Here is a 13119-nt window from a genome sequence, read left to right as displayed (position 1 = left end):
TATGTTGGTCTCGGGTGTGTATTAATGCAGAATGGGCGGGTCATTGCTTATGCATCGCGCCAATTAAAGAGTTATGAGAAGAACTACCCGATTCACGACCTCGAGTTAGCCGCGGTGATCTTCGCGCTAAAGCTTTGGAGGCATTACTTGTATGGTGAACATTGTGAGGTGTACACCGATCACAAGAGTCTAAAGTACTTGTTCACCCAAAAAGAGTTGAATATGCGACAGCAGCGGTGGTTAGAGTTGTTAAAGGACTATGATGTCACCATATTATACCACCCGGGAAAAGCCAATGTCGTGGCCGATGTCTTGAGTAGAAAATCGGCGGAGAACTTAGCGACGGCAATTACGCCTCAACCACTATTGCAAAAGGAGATGCAACGATTCGGGTTGGAAGTGGTAGCGCCGGAAGTGCTGGCTACACTTGCTGCATTAATTGTGCAACCGACCATATTGGAAAGAATCAAGGATCTTCAAGCCTCGGATCCTTATCTTCAAAAGATACGAGGGGAAGTTGAGAATAGCAATGCCGAAGACTTTGGCATTGGAGTTGATGGCGCACTTCGATTTCGAAATCGATGGTGTGTGCCCAAGGATGATGAGTTACGAAGGATGATCATGCAAGAAGCGCATCAATCTCCTTATAGCATACACCCCGGCGGCACTAAAATGTACAAAGACTTGAGGGAGCACTATTGGTGGCCGGGTATGAAAAGAGATATTGGGGAGTTTGTGGCGCAATGTTTAACGTGCCAACAAGTTAAAGCAGAGCGCCGGTTTCCGGCGGGAAAGCTACAAAGTCTACCAATACCCGTTTGGAAATGGGAAGACATAGCAATGGACTTTGTTACCGGTTTGCCTCGATCACAAGGCGGACATGATGCGATATGGGTGATAGTGGATCGGTTGACAAAGTCGGCACACTTCTTGCCGATACATACTACGTGGTCGGGAGACAAATTAGCTCAAATTTATCTCGACGAGGTTGTGAGGCTTCATGGGGTTCCAGTGTCGATTGTATCGGATCGTGACCTCAGGTTCACGTCTCACTTTTGGAAGAGCTTACAAGACGCGCTAGGCACGCGGCTCGATTTTAGCACAGCGTTTCATTCTCAAAGTGATGGACAGTCGGAGCGAACAATACAAATCCTTGAGGATTTACTTCGAGCGTGTGTGCTAGATTATAAAGGAGGATGGCATGATTTCTTGCCTATGGCGGAGTTCGCCTATAACAATAGCTATCAAGAGAGTATCGCGATGGAGCCATTTGAGGCACTGTATGGAAGAAAATGTCGTTCTCCTATCCATTGGAGTGACGTGGGCGAGAGAACAGCTCTTGGCCCGGATGTGGTGCGGGAGGCGGAAGAGAAAGTTCGCCTTGCCTGNGCACATTGTCTCTCTCTACTATATAGAGTAAATTTTCTTGATGCATAACATATGAGTTCTAAGCATTCCAAAAATTCTCATAAATACTACTAAACATGAATATGCATGAACTTGTGGTAAATGAAAGCATTTAACCGCATATGGGGAATTTCCTCCCATTTCAAAGAAGCCAAACCCACCGATGACGACGAAACTCCTCGTTTGCTCCAACGAGGGTGTCCTCTAGTCTCCTAATATCCTAAGGATGTAGGAACAAGCGTTACTCGAATGAAACGAACAATCAATAGCTCAAACATTAACCATCTCATACTAAGGGCAAAAACTCACCTCTTATGGAAAATCTCTTCACAAGCTCAAAAAGGAGGTTAGAACCCTTCCAATCCAATCTAGAGGAAGGTTCTAATTCAAGGAATCAAGCCTCAAATGCCCTAAAACGAAAATACCCAAATAAACCCTAAATTTCCATTTCTAGGGTTTGATCTCACAAAAACCTCAAATCTAGGATCAAAGGGAGAAATCGAGTCTCTAACCTCTCAAGAAGCTCCAAACTTAGCTCCAATCCAAGTGATGTTGAAGATCTCCGCAGCCACTAGCTCCTCTCCAAGCTCTAAGCCATCAACAATGGTGGAGAAGCCACCAAGATGCAATAGAGGAGAGAAAACCCAATAAAAACCAAGCAAAAGGAGTAAAAATACAAGGGAAGGGAGAGAGAGCTCCTCCTACCTCAACTCCTGTTGGTCTCAGCACAGGGGAGGTCCTAAGGGGCGTGGGGTGCACTTATAGAAGTGCTACAAACGCAAAAAGCCCTCTGCAGTTCAAACTGCTCAAAATCTGCCACCTTGTACCGGTACACGGGCCCTTGTACCGGTATAAGGCCCACGAAATTGCCAAACCTGAGCTGCGGGTCTGCTGGAAAACTGCCCTTGTACCGGTACAAGACCAGCCTTGTACCGGTACAACCATTAGCCCTGTACCGGTACAGCCATCAACCTTGTACCGATACAGCACCCTGCTGAGGCTAACCCGAGAGCTATCCAATGAATCCAATTTTTGGATTTTTGGTACCAAGCTTAAAACCACAATTCTCGGGATGCGAGCCATAGGTCGGAACACTGTCTACGACCTTCCAGAAAGTCTGAAAAAGCTCAACACACAGATCAAACACTCGAACCTCGCAATTTGCAAAGGTCCAGTGTGTTACAGCTGTGTAAGAAATGAAAAGTTGAGGGACTAAACAGCATTTTGTTACAATATGAGAGGGTATTAGAGAGGGGCATCTCTCTCTCTCTCTCACTCCCTCACACTCTCCCTCACTGTCTCTCTCTCTCTCGCTCCGATCATGCGGAGGAAAAGGAAAAGATGAGAAGGGAGGAAGAAAGGAAAAGAGGAGGAAAAGAAAGAGAAGATGGAGGAGAAGAAGAGGATCATCACTGTCATCATCCTCTTCATCTTCTTCCCCATGGAGCTCTTTGAGAGGTGAGCTTGGTACCCTCTCACGGTAGATCTCTTGTGAATGGGGGTTTTAACCCTAGAAATGGTATTTTTAGTATCCTAGCATGCTATCTAGATGGATTATACCCAAATCATAGATCGATTTGGTGGATTTGGTAGTGATGGCATTCTAGGGCATCCAAGTGGGGTTTTTTGTAAATAGATGAGTTTGATCTCATTTGACCCTTCGTAAACCTAATTAATAGATAACGAAACACGTTGGCGAAGTCGGTTCGGCAATCCGACAAGCCATTGCGAAGATATTGAAGAAACGGGCGCTCGGAGCTTCGTTTCCGCCTGGGAGGCCGAGAAGATGTCCATAAATTGTAAAATCGGGTCCCGAGCACCGTTACGGCGAGGCGAAGACCGTTAGCACTTGGAACGGCGAAGCGGCGCGCTCTTGGGGAGCAACTGTGCAATCTGGCCCAAGCGGGTGCCGAGTGCCGCGGAAGACCGATTGCAAGTGTCGACAAGCAATCGGAAAAGCTAACTAAGGTGGGTTGTGCTTCCCGAAGCGACTTGGTCGCCCTTTATGTCTAAGCAATGTAATCTCATGTTGATGCATGTGCATGTAGACGAGAACAACTAAAGCATGACGAATGATAATGCATAAAGTAAAATGCTAAGTAGCAAGTATGATGAGCATGACATGTAAATAATGTAAAAAGAATGCTATATATATATATGCATGTAAACTAGATGATAACTCTAGAAATGTAGAGTTGATGGGTAATGAGAGTTGATTGGACAACTAGGTTGTCAAGTAGATCGAGTGGCATCTAACCTAGTGTTAAGGAACATAGGTTAAACAAGTGAACCTAGAGTCGAACAATCTAGGTGTGTGGCATCGAACCTAGTGTTAGTAAACCTAGGTCGAACTAGTAAACCTAGAAATGGACATCTAGGCAAAAAGGACAAGGACCTAGCAATTGCAACTAGGTTAAGTGACATGGTTAGAACCTAGAGTGTTGAAACCTAGGTTGATGAGTATAGTGGTATAGCCACTAGAATGAGCTAGGTCGACAGTATAGGGTTGACTATGGACCCTCGACCTGTGGAAAGTGGATTCCGGAATCCCAGGATTTGTGATGACCCTGGTAGCAAGCTAGGGCGTGTGCGACGACTTCGCCGCTGAGCTTGGCACCAAGGGAGGATTGGGGGCGATCACATGGAGATCACCGCCCGGGGCTTGAACAATTGTCGTGGCATTTGTGCGACGATTTCGCCGCCGGATGGTTAAGCTATTTGATGATCAGACCGCCAGAGCAGACTGAATCCATGCTGGGTAAGTACGATATGGGTGCCTCCAGGTGGCTGAGTCTGACATGTACCGTTGTTGGGTGTGGTGCTATCCGTTCGCCGCCAGACGGTGTGTCATGACTCGAGCTCACGCTGGGTAAGTACAACGTGTTCGCCGCCAGATGGTCAAGCCATGCAACTTGAGCCGGGCTTAGCATGTGCGACGACTTTGCCGCTAGGGGGCTGAGACAGAGAGGGCGGTAGGCTGATGAGCAGCCAGTGCGCGGACTATCCACAGATGATTGACTCGATGCCGAGTCGGGTGGTTAGCTTCGATAGGGTAGGGGAACCCTTATGAGCTAGACATATAGGCTTGAGCTAAGATAATAGAGACCTTAGAAGCCAGTGGCCTTAGTTGAGATCCTAAGGTAATAGAACCTTAGAGTAAAGATATAGGCTAAGAGTAGCCAGGTAAAGTGTAGAATCGATTGATCTACTAGTTACTGCATAGAGTTGCATGATTTTCATATCGCATATCGTGAGGCATGGCATGTATTTCAATTGACTATATATATCTATTGTATATTGTTGAACTAACATGTTGCAGTGCCTCCTCGGACCTATCGGTTGAGCTTTTCCCTTGGGTGGCCGTACCCACTGGGAACCATGGAGTTGGTTCTCACCCCACGTGGTTTTGAGGTGTTTCAGGTTGTACGTGTGCAGCGCGGTGGCGCGAGGTGAGGGCGTAGCTCAGTAGATAGAGCCCTATCACAGAGACCGAGGTAGCAGTACCCTGAGGCAGTCTAGCTTAGGGGACTAGAAGACAATGAATCAAAATGTATCAACTTGTAAACTAAATGTTGTAATAATGTGATTGTAATTTGGAAGTAAAATGTAAACTGAAACTGAGATGTACAAAGTGAATGAATGCCTGTAATAGCAAGTATTTATGTATTTGATACTTCCTTATGCAATCTGGATTGATATCCGTTCCTAATTGGAACATTCGTTGATTGTTTGGATTGCGATGCCAAGAACGTACAGGGGAGACTCTGTCCGCATACAGGGTAAACCCCGGTCCGTTCGGCGGTCTGTCGTCGGCGCTGCGACCGGTCCAAATTGGCGGTAGGTCGCGGGGCGTGACAGATAAGATGGTATTAGAGCATAAAGTAGAAAATGGAAAAAATGGTTTAGACAGTCCTAGGAGACCCTAGGATAGTGAAACCATAGGAGAATAAGGCTCGTGAGAGACGAGGACTTATGCATTGTGGCGAAAGGTAATGGATTGGGTCGTGTCATAACCTCTAAGATGGATATTAGAGGTAGACTCAAGGTATGGTTTATTCTCAACCGAGTGCGTTTATGTTGGGCGTGCACAACATAAAGCCGAGTGACGAGAATAGACGTCCTTGTTTGACTTTCGCCTGATTAGCTTTTTAGCCGAGTTAGTCGTCACGTGTTCGACCCGAGTTGGTCGAGAGCTAATCGAGTTGTCCTATTTCAGGAAACGATGGCACCGCGTAGGCGACCTTCATCCAGATCGGCGCGGGAGGGGACAAGTGGTGCCCATCAGCAAATCGACGCGAGCGGAGACTCGGAGCTTCGTGATCAGTTGGCCACACTCATTGGAGTGATGAGGCAACAAGCTGATGTGGTGCAGCGGCAACTGGAGGCTGCTTCGCGCCATGAGGAGCAAATGAAAAGACTCCAAGAAGCGGTGGATCAGCTGGTGGCAGCACCAGCTGCGGCTGGTCGAGGACAGCCGGGAGTCACGGCGGAGCTGTTTTCGTCAGGGTCGGGCGACCCGACTTTTGTTAGTCCGGAGGTAGCAGCGGAGAGGGAGCGAGCTTTAGCGGCCCTCATGGCTTTCAAGAAATTTGATCCGCCTACCTTCGATGGAGAGGATACAGATCCGTGGGTCGTTGAGATGTGGATTGATTCCATGGAAACACTCTTCGAGGATCTGTACACGTTGGAGCGAGACAAGGTAAACCTAGCTGCGCATTACCTCAAACAGTCGGCGAAGGTATGGTGGAAAGGCGTCAAGCGGGATCGACCGCCTAGTCTCCCTCCTATGACTTGGGAAGAGTTTCGGGGATTGGTATTCTCTGCTTATTTTCCCGATAGTGAAAAGCGAAAGCTCAAGGAGAGGTTCCTTAAGCTGCGACAAGGAAGCTACACGGTCAGGCAATACGAGCGGGAATTTTTTCGTATCGTGCATTGCATCCCAAACGTGGTGCGGGATGACAAGGACAAGGCTGACTGCTTTGTGCGCGGACTTCGGCCAGACTTGTACCTGGCAGTGCAGGTGCTTAAGTTGCAGACTTTTGCTGAAGTCCTAAATCGAGCCTTGTGGATAGAGCAAGGTAATGAATTCCTGCGGGAGAAGCGCGAGGAGCACTACAAGAAAAGGGGGAAAGGACGACTAGTGAGTGGACATGATGGTCAGTCAAGTTCCCAGCAGACATCCGTGAAGTCGCGCTCTCGATCTCGAGCTCCGGGGACGTATCACATTCGGTCCTCGACGAGATGTGTGATTTGTGGGGGCCCTCATTTTTCACAATAGTGTGAACAGCGAGATGACAAGTGCTTCAAGTGTGCGCTGTCGGGCCATGTGCGGAACTAGTGTCCGTAGGGTGATGGCCGGGCCTTGACACTGGCGACGGCCTATTCCTCTCCGGGACAGCCTGCAGGTGTGCCACCTGCGGCATGGTCAGGGGAGCAGCCGTTGAGGACGTTGCAACCAGAGGGATCGCGAAGAGCGCTAAGTGGCCATGGATAAGCGACCCAAGTTGCTGTGTCTGTCGTTGCTGACAACGTCGTGACAGGTATGAGTTAATTGAGCAAACGTATACTTCTGCATGATCTCAAGTTGTTGCATAGCATGCATTCATCGTTGGTCAGTTGCTACTATTATTACATTGCATAGTAGGGACCAAGTGGTCGGGTTGGTAGGCACCCGAGCATGCTGAGTACAGCGCCTGCTGGAGCAGGTAGAGAGTCAAGTGACACTAGCGAATGGCTAGTGGTGATTTTGGAAAAGAAACGAGGCTCGCAATGGAAATCGAATGGTGAAAGGACTCTCGAAGCAATGGATTAGAAATTGCGAGAGTTGAGCCTTGATGTTTGGGGACACCCGAATATTCCAAGAGTGTTTCGGATGCGGATTCGATAGATCGGACAATGGTGATGAACCACTGTTGCGAAATTGGTCGATTAGCGCCGAGCTTGGCCTGTGGGCCTAGTAGTACCTCGAATTGAGGTGGACGAGTTGTTGCTCGTGTGGTCGGTGCGCATAGGCTAAATTGCCTGATGCCAGACTTCGTATGAGACGCTATAGAGGCGTAGAGTGCTCGAGTATAGATACTCGTGGAGTGCGGTTATGACTCAGCCGGTCGAGTGAGTGGGCAGTAGCACTTCAGCAGGGCCAAGTGTGAAGCGGGCCATGGATCACTCGTAGGGGCTGGTGGCTCGCACTAGGTGCCTAGGAGCCGATAGAGAGTGTAGCTTTGTAGAGCATGTCGTGTAGGACGACGTTGGCGGGTGGTGCTTGGGGACGACCCGTGCCTGGACCATTTGTGGACTATGGAGCCTAGGCCCTTTGGGCAGGCGCAGTCAGCTGTGAGAGACAGCGACACGATACCTATAGGTAGGGCGGAGAGTTTTGGCCAGGACGGTAGTTCGAGCTTAGATCCGAGTGCGTGGAATGCTGCACGTCGGATCGTGAGATCGATAGTACGCTGAGTGTGTGGTGACCCGACCCGAGGACTTGACGGGGTTTGGGGACTTGGATGCTCCTGTTTGGGGTGTGTGCGAATTCTCCAATGAGAATGTCGCCCGAGAATGTTGATCGGGTTTGCGCTCGCGAGTGAGAGACGCTAGGCGTCGTTGAGATGAGTTAGGCTACTAGCCTACGTAGGAATAGTGACCTTTTGGGTCTACTTGAGGAAAACGGCGATTGGTGAAGCCGCGAACTCTATTAATGAGTTGGGCTTAGATCGGCGAATGAAGGGTTCGTGTGATGTTGGACGTGGCTTGTAGTGTTGGATGTGGCCTACAATATTAAAGGATAAAGAGAAAGCAAAGTGGTCTCTAGGAGACANAATTGAATCATAGTACAAGCGAATGTTTAGTTTTCCTTTCTTTCACTAATGGCTATTGCTTACCTTCGTGTAAGCCGTTTGTGTATGTTTCCGCTAGTGCATTTCTGGTTTGAATTTGTACATGTGATGAGCCTTGGGCGGATAGGAGAAACTCTGTCCGTTCGGCGTCTGTTTGACGTGCTCGGGCCGGGCCAAATTGGTATCGGTCCCGGGGCGTGACATGACATGCAAATAATGTAAAAAGATTGCTATATATATATGCATGTAAACTAGATGATAACTCTAGAACTGTAGAGTTGATGGGTAATGAGAGTTGATTGGACAATTAGGTTGTCAAGTAGATCGAGTGGCATCTAACCTAGTGTTAAGGAACATAGGGTAAACAAGTGAACCTAGAGTCGAACAATTTAGGTGTGTGGCATCGAACCTAGTGTTAGTAAACCTAGGTCAAACTAGTAAACCTAGAAATCGACATCTAGGCAAAGAGGACAAGGACCTAGCAATTGCAACTAGGTTAAGTGACATGGTTAGAACCTAGAGTGTTGAAACCTAGGTTGATGAGTATAGTGGTATAGCCACTAGGATGAGCTAGGTCGACAGTATAGGGTTGGCTATGGACCCTCGACCTGTGGAAAGTGGATTCCGGAATCCCAGGATTTGTGATGACTCTGGTAGCAAGCTAGGGCGTGTGCGACGACTTCGCCACTAAGCTTGGCACCGAGGGAGGATTGGGGGCGATCACATGGAGATCACCGCCCGGGGCTTGAACCATTGTCGTGGTGTTTGTGCGACGATTTCGCCGCCGGATGGTTAAGCTATTTGATGATCAGACCGCCAGAGCAGACTGAATCCATGCTGGATAAGTACGATGCGGGTGCCTCCATGTGGCTGAGTCTGACATGTACCGTTGTTGGGTGTGGTGCTATCCGTTCGCCGCCAGACGGTGTGTCATGACTCGAGCTCACGCTGGGTAAGAGCAACGTGTTCGCCGCCAGATGGTCAAGCCATGCGACTTGAGCCGGGCTTAGCGTGTGCGACAACTTCGCCGCTAGGGGGCTAAGACAGAGATGGCGGTAGGCTGATGAGCAGCCAGTGCGCGGACTATCTGCAGATGATTAACTCGATGCCGAGTCGAGTGGTTAGCTTCGATAGGGTAGGGGAACCCTTATGAGCTAGAGATAGAGGCTTGAGCTAAGGTAATAGAGACCTTAGAAGCCAGTGGCCTGAGTTGAGATCCTAAAGTAATAGAAACCTTAGAGTAAAGATATGGGCTAAGAGTAGCCAGGTAATGTGTAGAATCGATTGATCTACTAGTTACTGCATAGAGTTGCAAAGTTTTTATATCGCATATCGTGAGGCATGGCATGTATTTCAATTGAATATATATATCTGTTGTATATTGTTGAACTAACATGTTGCAGTGCCTCCTCGGACCTATCGGTTGAGCTTTTCCCTTGGGTGGCTGTACCCACTGGGAACCATGGAGTTGGTTCTCACCCCACGTGGTTTTGGGGTGTTTCAGGTTGTACGTGTGCAGCGCGGTGGCGCGAGGCGAGGGCATAGCTCAGTAGATAGCACCCTACCACAAGGACCGAGGTAGCAGTACCCTGAGGCAGTCTAGCTTAGGGGACTAGAAGGCAAGGAATCAAAATGTATCAACTTGTAAACTAAATATTGTAATAATGTGATTGTAATTTGGAAGTAAAATGTAAACTGAAACTGAGATGTACTAAGTGAATGAATGCCTGTAATAGCAAGTATTTATGTATTTGATACTTCCTTATGCAATTTGGATTGATATTCGTTCCTAGTTGGAACATTCGTTGATTGTTTGGATTGTGACGCCTAGAACGTACACGGGAGACTCTGTCCGCGTACAGGGGAAACCCCGGTCCGTTCGGCGGTCTGTCGTCGGCGCTGCGACCGGTCCAAATTGGCGGTAGGTCGCGAGGCATGACACTAGAGGCATGAAACACACGAAAATCCATGGTTGTTTCATGTGCTCTCATGGTGAACTTCTAGGGTTCATGTTGTATGCCCTAGAAATGGTTTGAAAGGCTTAGAAAAGGTTCTAAATGAGTTCTTAGAGGTTCAACAAGCTTTCTTTTGCTTGTTCTAAAGATCAAATCCAAAGATTTAACAAATGGCATTGTTAGGGCACTAAAATTAGGGCTTTTGCCCTAGAGTGGTTTAAAGGCAAATTGGCCTTGTAGCAACCTAATTAGGGGTATTTCTGAAAAGAATATGAACTCGGTTCGGTAATCCGACGAGTGTACGCAAAGATATTGACAAAAACGTTATTTTTGGTACAGATAGCCGCAGCACGTGGAATAGGCTCCCAAAAATTTCAAGAATTGAACCGTAGCACCTTGTAACCATACAAGGTGGATGGTGTATTCCGAAAATGTTAAATTTTCTTTTATGTTTAAAGTGTCATTTTTGAGCATGTATGTATGTATTGAGCATTGTGCATAGTAGGGTTGATTTGAGAGCATATGTTGCTTGTTGTGAGGACAAATGCATGAGAAATAATAGTGAAAGAGCAAGAACTTATGTAACCCTATGTATGCATGATCAATGACAAGAACCTAGTTGAGTTAGAGAACAAAAGTGACATGTTGACATAAATGTAGAGAGCGGCATTAATGAGTCTTGAATACTAGTATTACAATAGTGACATTAATGGGTCAAGAATGCTAGAGTTGAACACTTAGAGAACAAGTGTGGCATTAGTGAATGAGTACAAAGAACAAAGTAGTGTTTATGACACTAGTGAAAGTTAAAGAATGCAAGTAAAGAGAGATAGTGACATTATAATATAACAACCTTATTGTTAAGGAATGGATTGAAATTGGAATCCTTATAGTTAAGGATTGGATCATACTCGCCTATAAGTCCTTGCTCGGAGGGCGGTAGCTCCCCCTCGGGCGATCAGCTCCGGAGTAGTCATCACTGGGTCATAGTAGTTTCTCCCCAGAGGACGGTCCCGTCGGGTTGTAGGAGTTTCTTCCCGATAGTAGGGATTTGGGTTGGTGAGTTTGTTGAGGCGAAACCTACAGGTTAGCCAAGAGGATGGGCAATGAAATTGTGATCTTTCATTCATCATGAGCATTCTATTGAGCATAGCATTGATTATTGTTCAGATATATTAGCTGCATTTGTTTTGTTTGGTTACTATCTATATCTCTTTTCTTCTATTATGCCTGATTTAGACCTAGTGGGAAAGTCGGCGAGGTTGGCTGCTGAACCTACTGGAAACATTGTTGTAGTTCTCACCCCACTATTTCCACAGAGCCGGGATCGAGCAAGCCGGCGGATGATCGCTATAAGGGTATCGCGCCGTAGACAGCGACTTCCTTAGTCAGTTTTATTTTGCTAGTTGCATTACCCTTTTATACCATCTTTTGTATTTTGATGGTTATAGATGTTTAAATGAAAGTATGTGAATGATGTAAAAGGATTTATGGTTTAATGTAAAAGCTTATCTTTTGGAGGAAATACATTATGCTTATTTTGGTGATATTGTGATGTATAAAAAAATGATGCAAAGAATGTAAAAGAATTCTATTAAAGTTGAATGCATGTATGTGATTTAAACTTAATCATATTACTTGTATGATGTTTACTTAGTACTTTCACTTTGGCCATTGCTTGCCCTCGTGCAAGCCATTATGTATACTTCCGCATGTGCAAATTTTGTACTCTATTTGTATTTGTTGTTGAGCCTTGGGCGGACAGGGGAGGCTCTGTCCGTTCGGCGTTTGTTCGACGTACTCGAACCGGCCAAATAGGACCGGGCTCGGGGCGTGACAATTAGTCCATCGCGTGATAACTCCGGAGCTCACACTTGGGTGGAGCGACCACGTTAAGCGAGAACAGACTATGTGAGTATGATCAAATCCTCTCCAACTGAGGATACCCTACCAACTAGGGCTAACAACTACTCGGAAAACCATCTATCCCAATATTCGTGTTCAAGTGTCACAACTGCACTAAGTTCACATGCGACATATCAACCCGGGAAAACCTCGATCCCTAAGTTCATCTTGTAATAAGTGTTTCTACTACACTAAATTCACATGCCACTCGTCTATGTCATTATTTACAGTTTACATGCCACTCGTTTGTCTTTACACTATAGGATTCCAAGTCATGACCCTATTCTCTTATACCCATTGCATCCATTAGTTCATATGTCCAACTCATAATACTACTACTATCATGGAAGCAATTAAGGTAAGGAAATGCAGCTATCAACAACCCTACAATGCATAAATACATGAGAGATGCATGATCGACAATGTAATCATAGAGATAGAAAGAAGTTCAACTGCTTCGGATAGCACCCCCCACATTCTGGTGATGCCGCGACTCTAGAATCCGAGTTTCGTGATTTTTAGCTGCCTATTTCTTCAATACCTCCACGTAGACTCGTCGGATCGCCGAACCGAGTTCACCAACGCGTCGGATTACCTAGCAATTAGGGTTAAAAGAGATCAATCCCAACTTTAGATCTCATTTGCAAAAAACCCCCTTCGGAACCCTAGATTGCTATTCTTGCAAGAATACTCCGATTAAACTCTTGATTCAAGTAATTAGCATCTATTTAGCACCTAAGGGTTCATCTAAAACCAATTCTAGAGTATAAAACTTAAACCCTAGAAATCCACCATTAAAGCTCAAGAGCTTACTTCACAAGCTTTCTTCTTGGACCAAGGAAGAAGAAGAAGTAGAAGATGATCCACCTTCAAACTCCAATCTCCACAAACCTTTCCTCTTGATCCACTCCTAGGAGAGCGAGAGAGAGAGCTTCTTAGAGAGAGAGAGAGGTTTCTTTTAGGTTTAGAACGTGAGGGAGAGGAAGAAAAGAGAGTGGAACAACTCTCAAATAACCTTC

The sequence above is a fragment of the Ananas comosus genome, linkage group 9 (assembly GCF_001540865.1).
Source record: "Ananas comosus cultivar F153 linkage group 9, ASM154086v1, whole genome shotgun sequence".
Classification (NCBI taxonomy): domain Eukaryota; kingdom Viridiplantae; phylum Streptophyta; class Magnoliopsida; order Poales; family Bromeliaceae; genus Ananas; species Ananas comosus.
The sequence above is the reverse complement of the archived record's forward strand: the minus strand, read 5'-3'. Positions refer to the sequence as shown.